Here is a 21,349-nt window from a genome sequence, read left to right as displayed (position 1 = left end):
AACCTGGTAGGTGTGCAGAGCATGGACCTATTCATAATAGGTCCACGTGCAGAGTAAGGTTTGCACTGCAAAACTTAAGTGATACAAGTAGCTTAATAAGCATAGTAAGACACTTAATGATGAAAATAAATATCAGTAAATCTAACATATTACAATAGTGTCCTTTGTCAGTACGATTTCCATGTACATGTACTTGGATGAAGCTCAACGTAAGTTAAAAGCAAAACAAGCATGTTTTCCTTTTCATAAACATGTTATCAAAAGTAGAAGAGCAAAGAGCTTATAACAAAACACCTTGAATAATATAGAAACTTGAAGTCAATAATCCAAAAGTCAAAAGAATACAGAATTGTTACGGTTTGAATTATGATATTTGATTCACCTATCATTTGGGAAGCTGGGGACAATGCTTTTTCAAACAACCCACTGCAATATGACATTGTAAATACTTTTTGTTATCTCTGCAATAACATTGATGCATGACCGATAGAGCAGATTCATTCATTTAAATCAATGTTGACATTGTATGCTTGGGATTCTAGTTGATGTATTTCATTGACCTCTTTTAAGGTCAATGAGCTACAGGTACATGTACATGTAAATGTACATGTACCTATTTGCACACGTTTTTTTTTTGGCAATCCTCAACCAAGCTATAGCCTGAAGTTGCAACTTTAAAAGATCAACCCAACTTTAATAAAGTTTACACAAAGCATGCAGTTTTCATATCTGTATCTTTTCAACAGATTAGACTACATGTACATTAATATTTGTGTCTAAATCCTTACAGTGTATGGCAAATGAATCAAACACTTTTACAAGAGAATTCCCTGATAATACGTTTCTAATTTCCACAGGGAAACTTTGCTCACTCACACCTTGTTCCACATGTTTGGGCCACATTCTTGATTTATATACCATTTCATAAAACAACTGAAACTGTATAGTAACTTTTCATAAACACATTTGATCAATAGAAATAAATAAAAGATAAAACAAGAATGTCTCGAGGTGTACATGTAGAGTAGTAGCAGAGTGCCCCCTTTAATACTGTTTCTTGGCAAAACATGTTCAAAGTCCAGCAGAAAATTATTTATCATTCTAGTGGACAAACTAATATTACAAAAATGTTGTATTCAGGGTACGAGGAAAACTGCAGACTATTTGGATGGCTTAGGACTCAAGATGATGCATTTCAAATTGACTTTGGAAATCTGGCTTTATTATGGATGATATTAGGTTGCAGTGAGTCATAATGTATACTATGAAACATTTCATTATTTATCAATTGCTTCCCCTTTCAGCCCTCCCATGGCATCTTTTTGTCGATGGTATCAATCATTCTGATGCTTTGGGCAAAGTAAACCCCCCCAAAAAGATTCTTTTCATCTTAAATGAACTTCTACAAATATATTCAAAACTGACTTCTATAGGTTCATCAACAATACACAGGGGTGTGAGTGGTCACAAATAAAAAGATCTAAAAAAAGCTGAAGAGTGTTGAAAAAGTCTGAAATAGAAAGAGCTTCCATGCTTTTTGTACAAAGGCCAAAAATAAGCTGAAATTAAGCTGAAAATCAAAAAAAAAAAAAATCTGAAATCAGATAAAAATCTGGACTCTGACACCCCTGAATACATGTACATGTAGTTCAGAATTTTCTATGAACCCTGGATTGCACAGGAAAATACATTCATCGACCAGATTCTAATGTCTCCCATGCAGTCCCATGGATGCCTCCATGTACATGTAGGCCTAAAATGTACATCTCAAAAAGTTAATAATTATTCAAATTTTCTGCATTTCTCATTCTTGTAAATGACAGAAAACTTAAGTCGCTGAATACAGCATAGTATGTTTGAGTAAAGTTTGTGAAGTAAAAATTCATACTCTTCCAAAAATATACAGCAAATGATAATTCCTCCAACATTCCCTACATTACATATAGATGGGTACAGTAATGAGGTACTTGTTAATTCCTCAGAAAGCTGTGTGCATCAGAATCGGTAGCCTAGCTTCAATAGCCAGAGATAATACACGTACATGTAGGAACAGCACCCAACAAGGTGGATATGTGCACTATACAAATAACCTACATCATTATCAAATCATTATCATTACTGCAGGAAAACTATTTCAGGAATAAATATGAAAATTGGTAAGCGTCTACATGTAGTTTTTATCACATACCTTTTGAGCTTTTACCAAAATATCGAAATTTCTTATTCTCACTCCCTTTCTCTCTCTCTTTGGATTAATACTATGAATTTGGTTTGGTGAGAAAAGCAAAGCAAGCAAGAGAACCAGATACTTGAGATGGGGGTGTCTATTTTCTTGATATCATCAAGCAGTATTAAAATCCCTACCGTTCTTTGAGCTCTGGAAGAAAAAAAGGCCTTCAGAGGAGGCGATGGGGTTCCAAACTTCCAACTGCAATTTCTATTTCAGGTGAAACTGAGACAGGGGCCAAAGATTGATATCATGGGCATCAAATTCAAGACATGATCTCATCTCAAGCTCTTGTCATCTGAGAGGCTGGGATCCTGGAGGAAAAGCTCTTTGAAGAGTGCCCTGGATTCAACATCAATTGACAGTAATTTGATTTAATTCGCATCAGTCATAGAAAAACAAGTATCCTACCCTTCCTACATGTAAATGATCGTTAAAGAAAGGTGGCAAGCAACATAAAACCTACACTGAATTCCATCATGTATCTATCTGTGCAGTATTTAAAAAAAAGTTTCATGTGCAATGGATGGTTATATGCATCTGAAACAATTAAATTACAAGAATCCCAGAAGATTCACTGGCAACTTAAAATGATGTTTCAAAACATACATTTGACACTATCGATATACAATTGATATACCATTGATTTCATCTTACCCCAGAAACTGAAGCCTTCATGTATACAGGAACTGTCAGGAAGCATTGATGTAAAGCAGTGAGTTTGAGAAAAGTGGTGCAAGTGTAGGCAAATTGTTTTCTACTACCGGTATAAAGCAAATCTATAAAATGTACATGTACATGTAGGTCTACATTCTGAGCTCTTCCATTGAGGTGACTCAACAGCAAACATAGGCCTATTAATATGCAAGGAAATTACCAAACGTCACTTTCTCAAGATTATTTATTTAATGGGGAAGTTCTCCCTGACAAAATCTTGTTGTAAAAACATCAGAAAAAATGATTTAAAAATTGGTGAAGGCTTGAGGAAAATCCAATAAAAAATATTAGAAAGTTAATTGAATTTTAAGTTTTTGATTTGTGATGTCGAACATGTATATATTTGTCATGTAATATAAAATGCATAAATTTCATTTTTAATGCATCATGACTAAAAAATTTCTTCTTTCAGAAGTTGGTGTGAAATAATTTGCTTGTTGATCACGGTACAATAAAAACCATTTTCATATTTTGAGAAAATTACATCTCAAGTTTCATTGATATTTTTAATTCATGATACATGGGAAGCTGCTCAAATATGACGTCACAAATCCAAAAATTAAAAATCTAATAACTTTAAAATCTTTTAAATAAGGATTTTTCACAAACCCTCACCATTATATTCAATTTTTCTGCTATTTTCACATTAAACTTTTCTGTCAAAACTACCCATGTAAATCTCTTGTCAATTGATAGCACATTACAGATGATACAATCAATCAAAAAAATCAGTCCTACAATCGATCCCTTGGCTTCAAATGCATCTATACGGGACCCAGATATTGAGTACATTATGTACCCACAGTAGACAACAAAAGTCACTGCACTTTGCATCCATCATCCAGATGATGTGCATTAATTCTGCAACAAGTCAGAGTAATATCAACCAGTCATGTGCAAACACTTTGAACAGGAATTGAACTAGCCTCAGCTCTTTGAACATCGAATTGAAGTCAGAATCGAATATTGTCAACATCACATACATGTACGGAACGTGAAATATCAGGATCACGTTTATGTTCACAATCGTCTTGGGGCAAAAGATACAAGAGAATTATAGAGTGAATAATGTGAGGTGATTTTGTTCCAATTTGATAAAAATACCCGGGGGCTGTTTCATAAAGCTATTCATACATGTAAATTAAGAGCAACTTACAGAACGACTGGTGATCCTTTCTTGCGGTAAATGATATGTTCATCAATCATCAGTGACTACTTCGCGCATAATAAATGTTCGCCAAACGTTCTTAAAGTTGCTCTTAACTTACAAACAGCTTTGTGAATCAACCACCAGGTCTTTTGGCCTTGTCAAAGCAAAAATACCCTCTTAAATATTTAAACAAAATGAAGGTTCTTTATCCGATCCCCCCCCCCCAAAAAAAAAAAAAAAAAAAACAGGGATTTATCCATTAGGTCATAGGGAATGGGGGTTTTTTCAGTATAAAAGTACATATTAAACATAACTTTTGATATGAGGCAAGAAGAATGTGAAAGGTCTTGGAGGATGTGAGTCTAAATACAGACACATATTAAACTTAATATCTGGTTCAGCTGGGTTTGAACATGGATCCTACTGAATGATCAAATGAAGTACAGTGTATCAGGTATTTTGAGGCCTGATAAGGACGTCATAATTATTGAACAGGTATGCTTCTGATCATGAAGATACAAGGATTTTGGCTCTTGTAACAATAATCAATGAATGAACATTTATAAATGAATGCTCCCCTGAAGAATTCACACAATTTACAATGGGTTTAATATACATGTAGGTCTTACCTACAATGTACATGTACATGCACATTCAAAACATCTCAAAATGACTCATATGAAAGGAAGTAATTTCACTGTAAAAGTTTTCCTTTTCTAAACTCCATACTTTGAAGTGACTTGCCTGTCCCTTCCTTCTTTGGATTCACAAATTCAAGTTCTTAATTAAACGAAAACATTTATTCTCCTCCAGGATTTTGAAAATAATGAAAAAAAGATGTTTATATTACCCGTTATATACATTTCGATGGCCGACATCAGAATTTCTTGCCAATAAAAAAAGGCTTTCCTTCCACACAAACACCAACATAGTGGACATTTTTATGCAGATGTATATGATGATACCAAAATACATGGGTTTATATGTAAATTGTACCTTTGTCACACATTTCTGGTGTAGGCCATATATGAAAGAACCCACACATGTTTTTCATAGCATATCCAATTCAATAGTCCTACTGTATAATTCACAGCTCAACATGTGCACATGTGATAGATTTTCATGATTTATCAAATGTTGTTTTATATCTTATTCACAAAAGAAAATTGAAACTGAAAGCAACTTAACATAGCCCCCAAAATTGATGTATAAGGAGTCCAGAACAATGATAAATTTTCTTACACATACATGTACATGTACTTGGCCAAGAATTAATGTAATCATTCACAATGGCAATCAAGCTATTGGTGAAATTACATGTACTTTATCTGCAAATTGTTGCCTGGACCATGGTCATACATACATGTAAATGCATGGACCTACTAGTCTGACGGTATATATGCAAAGCTTGAGGAAAATATCTTCAGGCAATGGCCAAGAAAAATCACAAGGGGGGCAGCAGAATGCTATAAAAACATTCCTTAATGCAAAGTGACAGGTGTCAATCAGTACTAATTGTATTTTTGTACAGAGGTGCAGAAATATTAATTGGTCAAAATAAATAATCATGCAGTATAAATAACAAATGCTTTGTGATGACTGACATCTAGGCATGCATGAACCATATGAAGATTAGGCCTACATGTATATTAGTTTCACATTGCATAAAAAGAACTGAAGAAATTTTAGAAGTTCATCGTCTCCATGTAAACAGCAAACACACCTCCCATCTATCATTTGGTAGAATAGAGAACAGGGACGAACACACGCCTTGCTATGAAGTAGAAAGATATCAAATTTGATCGCGGTTAGCCAATATGTCAGATTTATGCATATGACTCACACGCCAGTGAGCACCTCTTATGCAAGAACCTACGCTGCTGCGTATGTGTATGAGAGCATCACAGACCTCTTGTTATTCTCCAAAGACACTGACTGCATCAACGCACCACGCATGCATGTCTGATTCCGCTTATTCACAATGAGCTTGTCTTGGGAAGGAAAAGAGGCTTTCACAATGTAGCATGGCTTGTACACAATCATCAGGGCAGTAGCCTTTTTGGTTCATACACCTGCGTCCCCACAGCCACATTTAGAAAATCCATCAATCGCGGTCGCATTTCATTTAATGGCCCATTCATAAATGAAGACGGTTTTATCTTTTCAGGTTTGATATAAAGGGCACTAAATAATTATTGCATAGCCCAGAATGATCCCTTTCAATAGTAGTTTCATAGACTTTGTTCATGTATGCTAACAAGGAAGGATGCTAAATAAACACAGGATCAAATTGTTTACCCTACATGTACGGTACATTACTGTGCAAGCCTGACCTACATGTAATTATGGCATAGAGGTATAAAAAGCAGAAGCAGTCTACATGGAGGCTACACCATTCTTGAGAAGTAGGCATATGTTTTACAGTGTAAACACAGGAAGCAGACTTCTTAAAATGGATAAACTGCACATCTACAGTATAGACCTCACAATTTTTTTTCTTCTTTACCTGGGGAGGAAGTGGGAATTTTTTCCTTCAAAACTCTGCATAACAAATATGGCATCCAAGAACAAGGTCATGGTTTAAGAAGTCATGGTTCTCAACAAAGAGAGCAATTGGAAGGGGCAGTTTAAGGTTAATCTGGCATTTTTCCAAGGATCTACATTGTATACACATCCAGGTCTCTGCAAACTCCTGTGTGATGAGTCTACAGGCGTGTTCAATCAATTTTACTCATTCAAAGCCATAGAATGGCAGACTTAATCACATATCTACATGTAAATGCAAAAAAATACACTGGATACTTTTGGATAGCATTCAAGCATTATTCATGAACATTGATTCTCCTCCATCAAGCCACCTGACCCGAAGTATACAGCTTGGAGTATATGCAATCCATCAACAGCAGGTTCTTTGTAAATCAGAATCATAATTGACATCTCCATTGTCTTTAATATATTAATCTGTACATGTAGGCCTCCAGACTTGCATTCAAGTGTTTCATGATCACATTTTGACCCGGGGGGGCCACTTACATTGACGAGTGGATACCATGCACGACCAAAAAAACACGTAAAAAGGATGTCTTTTTCACGATAGGGCACGTTACGTACGTAACGTGATAAGGGTGTCAAAAACACAAAAATAATGAAAAAAGGGTATCTATTTCGCTAGGAAAATTACGTGTTTAGGGTCGAATTCGCGGGGATGATAAAACAAAATTAAAATGTTTTAAAAAGGATGTCCTTTTTGCCCCAATACTTCGTGTTTAGAGTCCGATTTGCGCGAGGTGTAGAAGGTGGGGTCGTACTAAACCAAATAAGGTAAAGCCGACGACCGAAGGATCCGTAACAATAAAACATTCCTGTACTTGTTTAGGGGTTCATTTCAGGGAACATTTGCCAAGAGTATCGTTTTGTTTCCAATACTTGTTAAGGGTAGGGTTTCACACGCCAATACTTGTTAAGGGGTGCATTTTCAGAATATGGAAATTACGTGTTTAGGGTGCTTTTCGAGACCCCATGGTCGCGCATGGTATCCACTCGTGAATGGAAGTGGCCCCCCCGGGCATTTTGAATACATTCACTCTCCAACTAAAATAGAATTGCTTGAACACCACTCATGGTTTGAATTTCAAAACGTTTAACTGAACACAGCCAAGGTCTCTGCATACACCAGTCTGATTAGCTAGCACAGTGCTCCTGTAAAAACAGCTGGCAAAAAACAATCAGCTAGTTCCCTCAAACATCATGCTCACAGGGTCAACCATTTGTGTACAGTCTGGTCATGACACAAGGCAGTAAATCACTATAGGATAGGATAAACACCTAAGTGAACTTGACTCCGGTTTGGAACAGAAACAAATACTTCTCTCATCGAGACATTCCTGCACTCTCTGATCTCCAGCGCAGCTGCTTTGTTTTTCCTTTTCTCAAATTGCATGCTACATGAACTTCATCATTTTCATGGAGCAAATAGATGTTATTGTTAAAGATAGTCACGATAGCTCGGTCGGTTGAGCAGGGGTTTCGGATTCCAGTGACCCAGGTTCGATTCCCACTTGGTGCGCTAGTGCCCTTTGGTAAGGCATTATCCTCATTTCCAGGTCCGTCAGAGAGGACATTAAGCCATCGTTACAAGCATTCATGTTTTCTTTAAAAGCAATCAGGTAAAAAATCACCACCATCACCACCATTTATTAAGAAGTGGTTCAAAATGAGATCATTTTGATGCAAGCAATAAACCAAAATAAAAATGTTTATCAAGTTTGAAAAAGCAGATCCTAAGCTTTAAAATACTACATAGTAACTTTTGAAATTGATCAACAAAAAAGCACACAAGTTCTTGAATGAATGTAGAAGGAATTCAGAGCTCTAGAGCTTCATACAATAAACTTGAAGAAAACAAGGATTAGAGTTTGGATTCACTCAAGCATGAGATGTACTTACAGCAAAATCTTGGTGAATATTCCAACCAATCTGTAAAAAATGGTTCAAGTTCAAATTATCTGAACTGTTATATACATGTATTCTTTCCCAATTCGTCAGTGTCTCAAATTCACATTTTTAAATATCCAGCTTCACATGATATCTATTTCCTAATACCATAATATGGTGATCAGGACAGTGAGAGAAATGTTTGAGTCCATTGTTCTGCTAAAGCTATCATTGTATCAGTGACATTGGTGCCCAATTTCGAGTGATCTTCTTTCAAGTGATGTTCAATGTTAAGAGATGGCAATCGGTCATCAGAGAAGACTGTTAAGTCCATCAAGAAATTAAGTCAATTGCTGTAGGCTACAGAAATGATATGCATGCACAGCAAAGAGAGAGAAAAAACCCATGGGTATTGCTCCGAACCATGCACCCCCCCCCCCCATCATTCTTCCCACTGAATTGGAAACAAAAAAGACAAAATTCAGACCTCTTTATTTCAATGTCCCCCAGCCCCCACCGCTTCCATTTGAATATTTTGGTAATGAGAGTACACACACACACTAATGCCGTTTCCTCACATTTATTTAAAGGGGAATCCAACCCAAATAAAAACTTGTTTTTATAAGAAAAAGAAAAATCAGACAATTTGATAGGTGAAAGTTTGAACAATATTGGACAAACAACAAGAAAGTTATGAATTTTTAAAAGTTGTAAATATTGGTAATCACTATACCCATGGAGACTTCAAATTCGCCGCATATGGGATGTCATAGTGATGTAAGGCAAGGACTACTCTTCCATGTACTCCAATACATATTATGGCTAATATGTCATTTTTCCCAAAAGTTTTATTTCAAATTATATTTTTCTTTCATGAGGACATAAAACAATATACTACCTGGGTTATATTTAGATTACTGCCCCAGGGGAATGGGTACTTAGGAGAAAACCACAAATCCCTGATAATAAAGTACATGGCCTATGGGCAAGTTGTCCTTGCCCCTTGTCATAATTTACTTACCCAGTTGCCAATTTGAAATCTACATAGTATTAGTGATCTCAATTTTAAAGCAGCTATAACTTTCTTATTGCTTGTCCGATTTCTTTCAAACTTTCACCATTCTGTTTAATTTATTTTTCTCCTTCCCAACACAACATTTAATGGCCAAGGCTGGATTCCCCTTTTTAAAGGTAAATTCCAGTTTTGGTAACGATCTCAAAATGACCTTTTACAGAATCTAATATAATGACCACCCAAGTGTCTGTTTGTATGAATAAAAAATATGTGCCAAAGGATTCTGGAAGAAATTGTGTAATTGCTGAGAAATAAGCAAAATAAGCGCGGATTTGGTCACTTCCGTCGGGTCTTTATTCCAGCAATAATAACACACTGTCCCACGTGTGCCTATCTGTGTTTGCGATCTTCAGCGTGATCGTATTTCAGCTTAGATTTTATGATTTCACAAAGTTCAGTTTATGTAACTGTACCAGATCTAGATCCACGATGATATAGTCATACTTAACCTTGGTTTTACAGACTTTCTCACGAAATTAGTGTTTTACTGCAACTACTGTAATTTAGCTTTAAGCCTGGACTATTGTTAACCCTATACACTGTACTTTACTTTTTACTGACTTGCTCTTTAAGACTCTCACATAGTGTATAGACACTCAATAATCCAATCAATCAACTCATTAAAATCTGGAATATGATTGTAATAGAAGTAATCAGCTCAAGTACTCACTGCACCTGATGTCTATAGCACTCAAAGAATATTGCTTTTGATATAACCCATTCTCATTGCAGTTCACTACATGATCTTAGGACACATGATACACACCAAGGAGAACGTATCATACACAGCATACATGTAACACGTTTCATGCAGAATAACTGCGAAGACAGATATTTATTAATTTCTTATCAAATTCATTCCTTAGTTTACAATACACACTTTGGTCAACAAGGACAAGCAATGTGCATTAGAAATTAATTTGAAATGCAATGTGGAATTGTGGACATCCAGGTTTCAACATGTGCGGCCCCAACAAGATTTGTTGGGGGCAGCAAAATTTAGCAGCAGAACTGTATCACAACCTCATCGATATAATTTTTTAATAGGTAAACTCATAAAAAATTAGAATTTTGAAGTACCTTCATCTTAGGACATTTAAAAAAATAAAGTGTGCTCAAAGCATTTTACTGTACATATTTCATGTTCAATATAACACTTTTTGTATATATTTAACATAGTTAGAGCATGATTTCAACCGCACAAATCGATCACAACAAACATGTTTGATGTGTCCGATATTTGGCAAGTGCGTCCAGCATTTGGAGTAAAATATGACAGGAATAAAAAATCTTTTCTGGCATGTCTGGGGATTAAAATAACATTTTCTTATACTTTACTACATGTACTATCTCTAATAAAGTTATCGTCTAATGCTACACAGTCACACAGACGTAACCAGGAGGCTCCTACAGATCCTAGAGTAAACATCATTCACGAACGTGTGTATCATAGAGCAAGCACACGTTAGTGAATGATTTTTACTCTCTAATAGCAATAATATTTAGCTAGATAGGAAAACAAAATTTAGAAAGCTCTTAATTTGTCATAAAAAACACATAAAAATAATCTTCAAGTCCTAAAACATAACAAAAATTACTTAAAAGTTACAGAAATTCCAAACAAATAACTTCTGAAAAAGTAGCAAAATAGATCATGTTTATGTGCCAAAAATACATAGAAGAAATGGTACCTTGCTTAGCTGTACGTTGCACGAATGCTCGCATGTGTGTAATGTGACGTAACATACATGTACATATTTTGTGTGTAAACAATCGTCAGCGAAAATCCATGAACTTCATTTATATGCAAGCCTATATCTATGACTTGTATGTATGCATAGGGCGATGCCAGGCGCAGGTCTAATACGGCCACTTATCGAAACTTCCTAAATTCAAGTTTTGAAAACGATCCATAAATTTGGACCCATTCATACCCCAAATTCATAAAATGCACCAAAAAAATGTGGTGAAACGTAAAATGAGCTATTGGATTCGCCGAATCATCGATAGATTTGAGCTGATTTTGAGTGGATTACATTGGATTTTGAAGCTAAAATCCAGCCCGTTGCAATGCCGCCGTATACACTGTACAGGGATACAATCAGAGGGGGAAATGGAGTATTCTTCAGCCCTGCCATAGACTTCAACGTTAGCAATACCCTGCTATTGCGGCACTAATGCATTGACAAGCGAACCGATGCGCCTACAAATTTTGTGCACATCCGTGCCCAACGAACGTAGAGGGCTATTAGGAAGGTCCACTTCCGAGATTTTATGACCATTTGCTCCCAGAGCACTTTTTTGGAAGATTGTAGAGTTGATATAAATGTTAAATAATATTATTTAAGTATTTCATTATTTTAAAAAAATGTAAGACAAAAGCTAATCATGTTTCTTGTAGTTGTAGTTTGCATAGCAATAAAAATACATAGACTAATGATATTTGTGTTACCGTTTTTCTGCTTACATGTAATTCCCTGGTCACATCGGGGCGCCATCACCATCACAAACACACATTGCTTGCTCGCCTTGGCCGAGCTGAGAGAGTACGGTAGATGCACGTGTTGCACAGCTCTCAACTGGCATTTTGGATGGTTTGTTTACAATCACATACGAGCTACGCATGTTGGGGATGATCTTTTACATCTAATTTTAATTTACCTCAACTTTTTGCTTCAAAAAAGGTTTTATACACGTCATCAAAAAAACCCAATTTCGCGGACGTAATTGTGCGTGTTTAAAGCATTCAGAGAGAGAACTTTAAACTATCAATTAAGTGAGTTTCATCGGTCTCAATGATAAATGATGTACACCATCGTGTTCTTTTTATTTTCCCCTTTAATTTGATATGTAATTCTTTATTTTTATGATTTTCAATATATTTCTACTTTAAAGATTAGGATTTCAATCTTCACTTACAGTGCAGATTGTAGTCTGAAAATCTAAAATAATTATGATATATCCACAAATCCAACACAGATTTTTGCAATACATCAGGCAGGATCAAATATGGCCACTACACTAGCTGAAAAGCCAAGTCCTAGACCTAGTCTAACGTTAGACCTAATATTAGGCCGAAATTATCTGGTTCAGTATCGAGCTATGTATATTTCGACGGGTCTTGACTCGAGAACTATCAAGGGTCTATGTCACATTTATATTTTCATTCCATAATTTTACAAAAATTTGTGTTAGCATATGCATGCAGCCAACCGTACCCTACCTCAGCACCGACTGGGCCGGTGCGCCGCCGCAGTTATGCCAGCCATGGTGGTTGTATACTCGAGAGGTGCTGCTGGATTGTGTAGGTGCATTAATGTGGTACAGCGAAATTTAGATGAAGTATTATCAACCTCACGTATCCTTAATACCATATTGATATGCAAAGTCATAAAACCGTTGTCACCACCACGTCACATTTTAGGAAATATATGGGACAAACATTCCATATTTTTACGCATGATATTTGATGTAAAAACTTTTCAAGCAAAAATAATCAAAAAGAGGAAATGAAAATAAATCAACTCTACAATCTGACTAAAAAACGCTCTGAGAGGATTTCCGTGGTCACAAAATGAGCTTGGATAAATCCGGGTGAAATTAGCAGACTGGTTTATTTACATGACAGAATTTAATCCTGTTTTACTGAATATTTACAAAAAATTAAGACAATAATTGAGTAATAGTTTTATTTCTTAAATGTGGTACATTAGTATTCCATTGTTTGTATATTTTTTTGTTTCTATTATAGAATTGTCATAGTCTATTAGTTTATCTCTATTTTGCTATTACTCCCTGGGTTGTATTATATGGTTCATGGTTTCGTTGGCATGACTACCAAATTGTTCACGCACTTCAATTGTATGAGAGTATAGAGTGGACCTTCCTAATAGCAACACTGTGTTGCTGCCCTCTACGTTCATTGGCCGTGCCTAACTAATGAGGCACCGACATAGAGATATATACTAATAACGCTAGAGGGCGTATTTCGTCAAATCGCTGTGATTACGCGGAGACCGGCCGCCATTACTCGATACGTCTTCGCAGCCTGCCATGCGCATACAGTACCTATGGGCCATGTACTGTGATAGCACAGAAACGGAACACAATGATGACATATGAGCGCGATTCAAGCAAATGGAAAAGTTAAATAGTATTGAATGTACAGAATTACAGTTTAAATTAACAAAAAATCTAACGAAACTGAGAACAAAAATGCCTATATAGGAATATCAATATAGCGCATAATATACAGGCCAATGATAGGCCTACATCCCCAATTGTTTTTGCTTTGTGAAAAGACGGAAGAGACTTGCCCGATGTTTACGCCGCCATCTTGTTTCTTATTGTACTTCCCCAACGTTACGCGACGCTCGCGTCCGTAACGTTGGGGAAGTACAATAAGAAACAAGATGGCGGCGTAAACATCGGGCAAGTCTCTTCCGTCTTTTCACAATATTTTTTCATTTTTTTGATGAGTTCTTGTTTTAAAAATAACAACGAGAGCGTAGAAATGTCGGACATGAAGTTTTATCCCATGTACATGATTTAGAGCTAGATCTTTTAGAAGGAAAGTAGAAATCTCGGGGGTGAAAGTTTCAGGTTTTGGCTTCCTTTGTGTGGGTCTATGACTGAGTCACCCATGGGTTCATATCATCTCGCGTGCGAAGGAATATCAGTCATATGCACGCGACACACACGACAAGTCAAAAAGATAGTGGGCTTTTGCCCACATAAAATATCACCAATAATCTGGTATTTCACATTCTGCTATGACACTTACCGAATCATTTAGATCCTTCCGTGACTTCTCCTTGAAGTTTTTTCTTAAAAATATGTATATTTTCTTGATCTTTAGTGAAGATTTCACAGAGATAAAATTTGGTCAGCGTAGATATCAATTTTCGCCTAAAGAGGGCGCGCGATTTATATTCATATCAAAGACACGACAAGGGAAAGATTAGGAACCTACACTGTGGAGCGTTGTGGCCCAGTGGATTAGTCTTCGGACTTTGAAACAGAGGGTCGTGGGTTCGAATCCCAGCCATGGCGTAATTTCCTTCGGCAAGAAACTGATCCACAATGTGCTGCACTCAACCCAGGTGAGGTAAATGGGTACCGGTAGGAAGTAATTCCTTAAAAAGCTGTGTGCGCTATGAACGCCTAGCTTAGCCGGGTAATATAGGAGCGCCTTGAGCACCTAACAAGGTGGATATGTGCGCAATATAAATACCCTATATTATTACACTATTTTACACGCAAATCGACGCAAGGCATTACGCGAAGTCTGTGAAGTGTCCAATCTTTTCATTGTATAGACTTTGGTATACCGGCCGTGACGTTCGTTAATACTGCTTGTACTGCTGGTTTCGTTCCAGGCATGTGTATTTAAAAAAAAAAAAAATTATATTAGACAGCGTTTTAAATTAATTGCAACAAAAGTGTTATCATCGCCAATAGTAATCCTGAATTATGTTTTTGAAGGTATTTTATTTATTGGTGCCCATAATTAGTAAATTAATCATAAGAATTGCGCATTCAAAGAATTTAGACACAGTTATAAATTTACCGAGGAGCTGAATCAAGGTTGTGAAATTTATTAGCGCCACCAACGGGCTTCCTTGTATTTCCGTAAAAGAGACAAACAAAGTCACTTGCTAGGCCGAGGTAAGCGAAATTTGCTCTTTTTAAATGTCATTTTAAATATCATAGGCCCTATGTATAATTTTGTTATGTATTGCTACTTACCGGAATTCGGAAAGAGCCCCGGTGCGTAGCGAGAAGGAGTTTCGGCAAATATTACTTCAGCAATGAAGCAATGTTTGCCGACTACTTCAAAATCTACGGTCAAACACGGTCCGGTGTACGAGGTTCGTATATATATACGAACCTCGTATTAGTGTGACTGAGTATGAGTATGACTATGAGATAGAACTTAAAGGCCTGGCTTCGTATGAGAGTAACCTTACGTTATTAGTAAATGATTTTTACTCTCTAGAAGCCGCCAGGCTAGACGTGGTCACAGCATTAGGAGCGATACACACGGCCTCTAGCCTAGGCTCTCAGCCTCTGCCAGCTCTGGTCCGGGCTCTGGCTATGCGGCGCAGCGGACCTGATGAACCTCCCCACGAATACTGTACCCAACCATGCCAACCAAAGCCCAGGGGTGGTATTCTGAAAACGTTCTTATCTTTGTTCTTATCTTTGTTCTTATCTCAATGAGATAGGAAGACGCTAAAATCATTGCAAATCGGTATTCTGAAAATCTTCTTAACGCGTTCTTATCTCTGTAAGGACTGCCTCCTTCTTATCTTCAACACGCCCATTTTAAAGATATTACCAATCAAAATGCACTTTATATTGGCAGTTTAACCAATAGAAGCGTTCCTTATGTCAAGAGAATATCATGGGCGCTGCGCGTACACTGTTTCTGGCCCATTGCGCGAAATAGGCATTTTATACGCAATGACTGATTATTATTTCGAGACGTCACGTGCACAAAATGAATAAAGAAAGAAAGAAAGAAAGAAAGTAAAGAAAAAAGGTGAAGAAAGCAGTTACGAATAAGAATAAAACAGGAAGAAAGAAAGTAAGTAGGTAAGTAAGAAGACAGAAAAGGGTCAGAATGAAGCAGAAATTTAAAAAATAAAAGGATCAAAGAGGAAAACAATGAAAGAAAGAAAGCAAGCAAAAAGAACTTAAAAGAAAATAAAAAAAATCAAAAGAAATACAAAAGGAAAGAATACAAGAAAGAAAAAGGATGAATTAATAAGATGATAATCAATGATAAAAGAGGAATAAAAAATTGAAGGAAAATAAAGAAGGAAAAGGAAAAAACGAAAAAGGACAAAACAAAAGATTAAAAATGATAAAATGGAGGAACAAAGAACCCCCCAAAAAAGTTAGACAAAACGAATGAAAGAAAGTAAAAAAAGGAAGGAATAAACTTTGTAAAAAGTGAAGGAAGAGAGAAAAAGGGAAAATGAAACAAAGAAATAAAGAGAGGGAGAGAAAGAAAGAGATAAGAGAGAGAATATAAAACATGAAAGGAAAGGAAAATTATAGCAAAATTGAAAACTAAATAAAGATAAAAAGAAAGGTAAATTCAAAGAAGGAAAGAAAAAGAAAGGGAAAGGCAGGAAAAATTAAGAATGAATGAAAAAAAACGAAGAAAGATTAATGGAAAGAATAAAGAAAACGATTTTTAAAAATTAATAGAAGAGTAAATAAAGAACGAACGAAATGAGAATGAGCAAAAAATAAATTAGAATAAAGAAAGAAGAAAGTAGGCCTAAAGAAGGAACACATTTAGTGTCATAAAGCAGAAATAAAAAGAATGAGGGGAAAAATAGAAAATTACGGGAAAGAGGAAAGAAAGAAAAAGGGAACAAATAAAATTAATAAATAAAAAAGAAAAAAAACAAATATAAAGAGGAAAGAATGAATGAAAGAAAGCAAAAGAATGAAAAAATAAAAAGTTTACAAAAAATAAATAAAGTGAAGGAAGAAAGGAAAAGAAAAACAGAAAAAAATAGAGAAAAGGGAAAGGAAAAACAACAACAAAATATTAATAATTAAAAGAAAAAAAGGAAAAAATCGAAAAGGGAAAAGGGAAAATAAAAAAGGAATCACCCCTCGGTAGACCAGCAGCACCTGTATCATTTTATATGTATTGTTATTTGTTTTTAACGGAAATAAATTCAATAAAAAAAAAAATAAATAAAGAATGAATAAAATAACGCAAAAGAAAAATAAGGAAGAAGTTAAAAGATTCAAAAGACTAAAACAAAATGAAGAATGAAAGAAAGGAAAAAAGACAAACAGAAAGGAAGAAAAAGCGAAAATAAATAAATGAAATAGAGAAAGACAGAACGAAAGAAGAAAGAAAGAAAAAAGGGATAGAAAAAACAAGAGACAGACAAAATACAGGGTGAATGAAAGAAAGGGTGGGAGGAATACTTGTTACTAGCTACCAGTGGCCATCGATTTTTAGCAAGAAAGGAGGCGGACATTGTAAGATGTGATAACCCTCTAGCTATCTTAAATATTATCATAAATATCGTGAAAGATAAGAAAGAAAAAAGATAAGAACGTTTTCAGAATACCACTTATCTTTATTTTGTTCTTATCTTTTAGCGCGCTTTTGTATCATATGCGCGAATGATAAATTTACGCGCTCAGCATCGATGGAAAGCAAGATAAGAAAAAGATAAGAACAAAAGATAAGAAAAAGATAAGAACGTTTTCAGAATACCAATTTGAGAACGTGACGTAGATAAGAACAAAATTAAGATAAGAACGTTTTCAGAATACCGCCCCAGATACACAGCCGCCGCGGCCGCCGCACGGGTACCATCAAGCACAGGCCACTAATCACAGCCTCAGGTCATACAATACAACCTCATCACTTCACATGATTAAAGTCACTAAAATTCAACTTTGAACAGACATAATATTAACAGTAATGTTCACTTCATGTACAAAAGACATACAAAAGTAGAATTGCAATATTCATCGCATTTATATGGCACTTACAGATCATTAAATTACACGTTCATTTGACAACACGTCCTCCTCTTCGGCGAGATCTTGAGCAAGCTTGAATTTGAAGGTCGTGATTTCGAAGATTGTACACAATGCATGCACAATTACAATTCAACTACTCGCGACGTCGACGAGTTATAAGAGTCGTAGATTGTAGAGATGGATATGCCATGGTGAAGCTTGTAGTTCGTCGCTTTTCGACCCATCCAGACCCAGAGACTGTCCCAGAGCCTCCAGTAGCTTTCTTGTAAAAAGGATGCCAAAGTTGGGAAAATTCAATTTTGGGGGCAGGGGTTGGCAAATATTCTTTTTTTTTTTTGTTAATTTGTTCCTTTTTAATCACACATGTTTAAACTGACAAAAACGAATACCATCAACCACTGGCGTAAATCCCGGGGGGGGGGGGGGATGGGGGGATATATCCCCCCCACTTTTCAAGGAGGGGGGGATGGCCTGTACAAACATCCCCCCACTTTTTACGAAAGAAATGAAGAAAAAAATCACAAGAGATAACTGTTTTATTGGTGAAAATTCTTCCTGAAATACCGCTTAACAAATAAAACAATATTATTGAATCATAAAATGCAAATAAAGAGCCAGTTCACCATTTCCAAACGAAATACTTATGTCCTTATCATAACATTGAAGAGAAACTCCCGTTTCTTCCAATTCATCAATGTTGGGGTCTTTGGCAAGGGATTAAGATGGAATGTCAATTCTTTTTTAATATAATCTCTAATAAAACCATTAAACCATCATGGGGTAAAAAGATAATAATATTGGAGGGGTATTTGCCATATGGACATACAGTGGCGTAACTATGGGGGGGGGGCATGGGGGCACGTCCCCCCCCCCCAATCGGCTGACAAAAAAAAACGGGGGAAAGGGGAAAAGGAGAAAAGAGGGAGAAAGGAAGAAAAGCGTAAAGTGGGAAAGAAGAAAATATTATTCATCATAATGTTATATTATAATTATGTTATGTTACATTACATAAGAAACATTTTTATCATAACTTCTTGAAACATAATTTGCCCAGGGCGTGGTGCTTGCATTGTCTGTTAACGAGATATATAGTCCTGTTGTACTGAAACATCCTGTTTTCAAGTCAATATAAACCAAATATATTTCCTAGCACTTGAGTTATCATTGTTTTATGAAGTGACATATGCTTCTTTTTCATGACTCAAAAAGTGATTGCCCCATGTTAAGGTCTTCGTATATATGAAACATTTTTTTGTCTGTGATTACGTTCGCATTAGTGGATTGGTGAGATATGTCTGCTCTTCATGAATTCCTAAAATCAGTCCTTAAAATGTCCCTTCTTCTGATCTGAATATCAAAAATTTTCAGCTCGCGCTTCGCGCTCGCATCATTTGGATATTGAAATACGTATGGTCCTAGTTAATTCCTACAAAGAAACCTTAGAATGCCCCACTTCAGGTCTGAATTATCTAAATTTTCAGCTCGCGCTTCGCGCTCGCAATATTTGATTAGTGAGATGCGTATGATAATCATGATTGCAATGACTACTAAAAGTGTTTCATGTGTTCAGATGTAATTCTTATAAACCAGCAAGCGCTTGGCACTCGCATTAGATGACTATGGTGAGATGTGCATACTCTTAATGGAATCCTAAAATATATTCCTCAAAATCTCGCTGTTTGGGGTCAAAATATACGAAAACTTCAGCTCGCGCTTCGCGCTCGTATTGTTTAGCGAGACGGTACCTATCATGATTACACAAATTTGATTATAATGTCTCTTTTTAGGTGTGAATATAAAAAAATTCAGCTCGCGCTTCGCGCTCGCATTATTTGATCAGTGAGATGCATATCCGTTTAATGACATAGTCCAGAAAATGTCTCTATTAGGTCAGTATAACTGGCAACTGAGTGCGCTCACTCAGTGATTCAAACATTTTGCTGGTGCCCCCCTCCCCAATGCCGTGACCCACGGTACGCCACTGTGGACATATCAATGACAATTCCTTGCATATCTAAAAACATGATTGTAAAAAAAATAAATAAAAAATTTCAGTCATCCCCCCCACCCATCAACACGGATTTACGCCAGTGCCATCAACTTCTCTTATCATTGGAATTATTGTTTTTATTGATCAATGATCACCATGGTATACATACGAAAAGGTTATTTATACTCTACATGTCCATGTGTATATATTAAGTGGCTATGCGGCGCAGCTGACCTGAACCTCCCCACGAATACTGTACCCAACCAAGGCCCAGATACACAATTACATTACCTATCAAAATATAACTTAATTAGTCCACTTTATATTGATGCCTAATTTTTTAAGATTAGGTGTTTGTTTTTTCCACATGATGACATGTTTCCATTTTCCCAGAAGCATGCCTTCTGTCTGAGGTATTTTAAGTTTAATCTGGGGTTATCTTATGACTTCAAGAGTGTTGCAAACAATGTATTTGTAGTTGATGGCAGATTCCAGATGTAAAATTTGTTGTTGGTTGTTCGATACAGATATTGCTTTCTATTGCAAGAAACAGAGTTTGAATTGGAAATTTGCAATCAAATTCAAGACTCTGTATGATTCTTTTTGAGAGTGAAAGGAAAAGTTCATCTTAGTAAGAATTAAGTTTTAACAGGAGCAGAAAAACAAAAGAAACACATTGGTGAAAATTTTGCTAAAATTCAACAAATATTAATACTTATGGAATTGGTGGTTATGTCCCTGGTTATGTGACATCATATCCTAGTAATATTATAATATGAATTCAATAAAATGGCATTTCTTCATAATTTGTTTAAAAAGAAAATTGAACATGATTTTGGGTATTCAATGTATAATCAGACACATTACTTCATTACTACTATTACTATAAAAATAATGTTCAATCATCACTAGCCATTAAGAAATGGTATTTATAAATTTCCTATGACATATGGAGCTGCTGCTTGCATCTGACGTCACAAATTTAAATCTCCGCTTCTTTTCATGGATTTTAATCAAACCTTCACCAATATATTTTTCCTCTACTTTTCTGCAAAAAATTTATCATCAAGAACTTTCCCTTTAATGTTGAGTGATGTCGATTCCATTAAAGACACCCCTCTCCCTTTCACCATAGACCCAGGCCTTGGACTTCATTTCCTCAATTCTCTCCCTCGCTCACTTCTGATTCATTTCATCAGGACTCCTGAAGACTTTTTGACCGATCCCATT

The 21,349-nt window shown here is 36.0% G+C and overlaps 1 protein-coding gene across 1 annotated transcript in view; it reads right to left on the bottom strand.

Annotated features, from left to right (window-relative positions):
- The window catches only part of LOC129257977 (uncharacterized), a 36,777-nt gene extending 18,412 nt beyond the window's left edge, over positions 1 to 18,365 (bottom strand). The window contains exon 1 of the mRNA XM_064096152.1: positions 18,139 to 18,365. The gene's annotated coding sequence lies outside the window, so the exon portion shown is untranslated. The remainder of the gene's footprint in view (positions 1 to 18,138) is intronic.
- Positions 18,366 to 21,349: the final 2,984 nt, after the last annotated feature.

The sequence above is a fragment of the Lytechinus pictus genome, chromosome 3, assembly GCF_037042905.1.
Source record: "Lytechinus pictus isolate F3 Inbred chromosome 3, Lp3.0, whole genome shotgun sequence".
Classification (NCBI taxonomy): Eukaryota; Metazoa; Echinodermata; class Echinoidea; order Temnopleuroida; family Toxopneustidae; genus Lytechinus; species Lytechinus pictus.
Note: the sequence above shows the minus strand (reverse complement) of the source record. Positions and strands in the feature narration are given on the sequence as shown.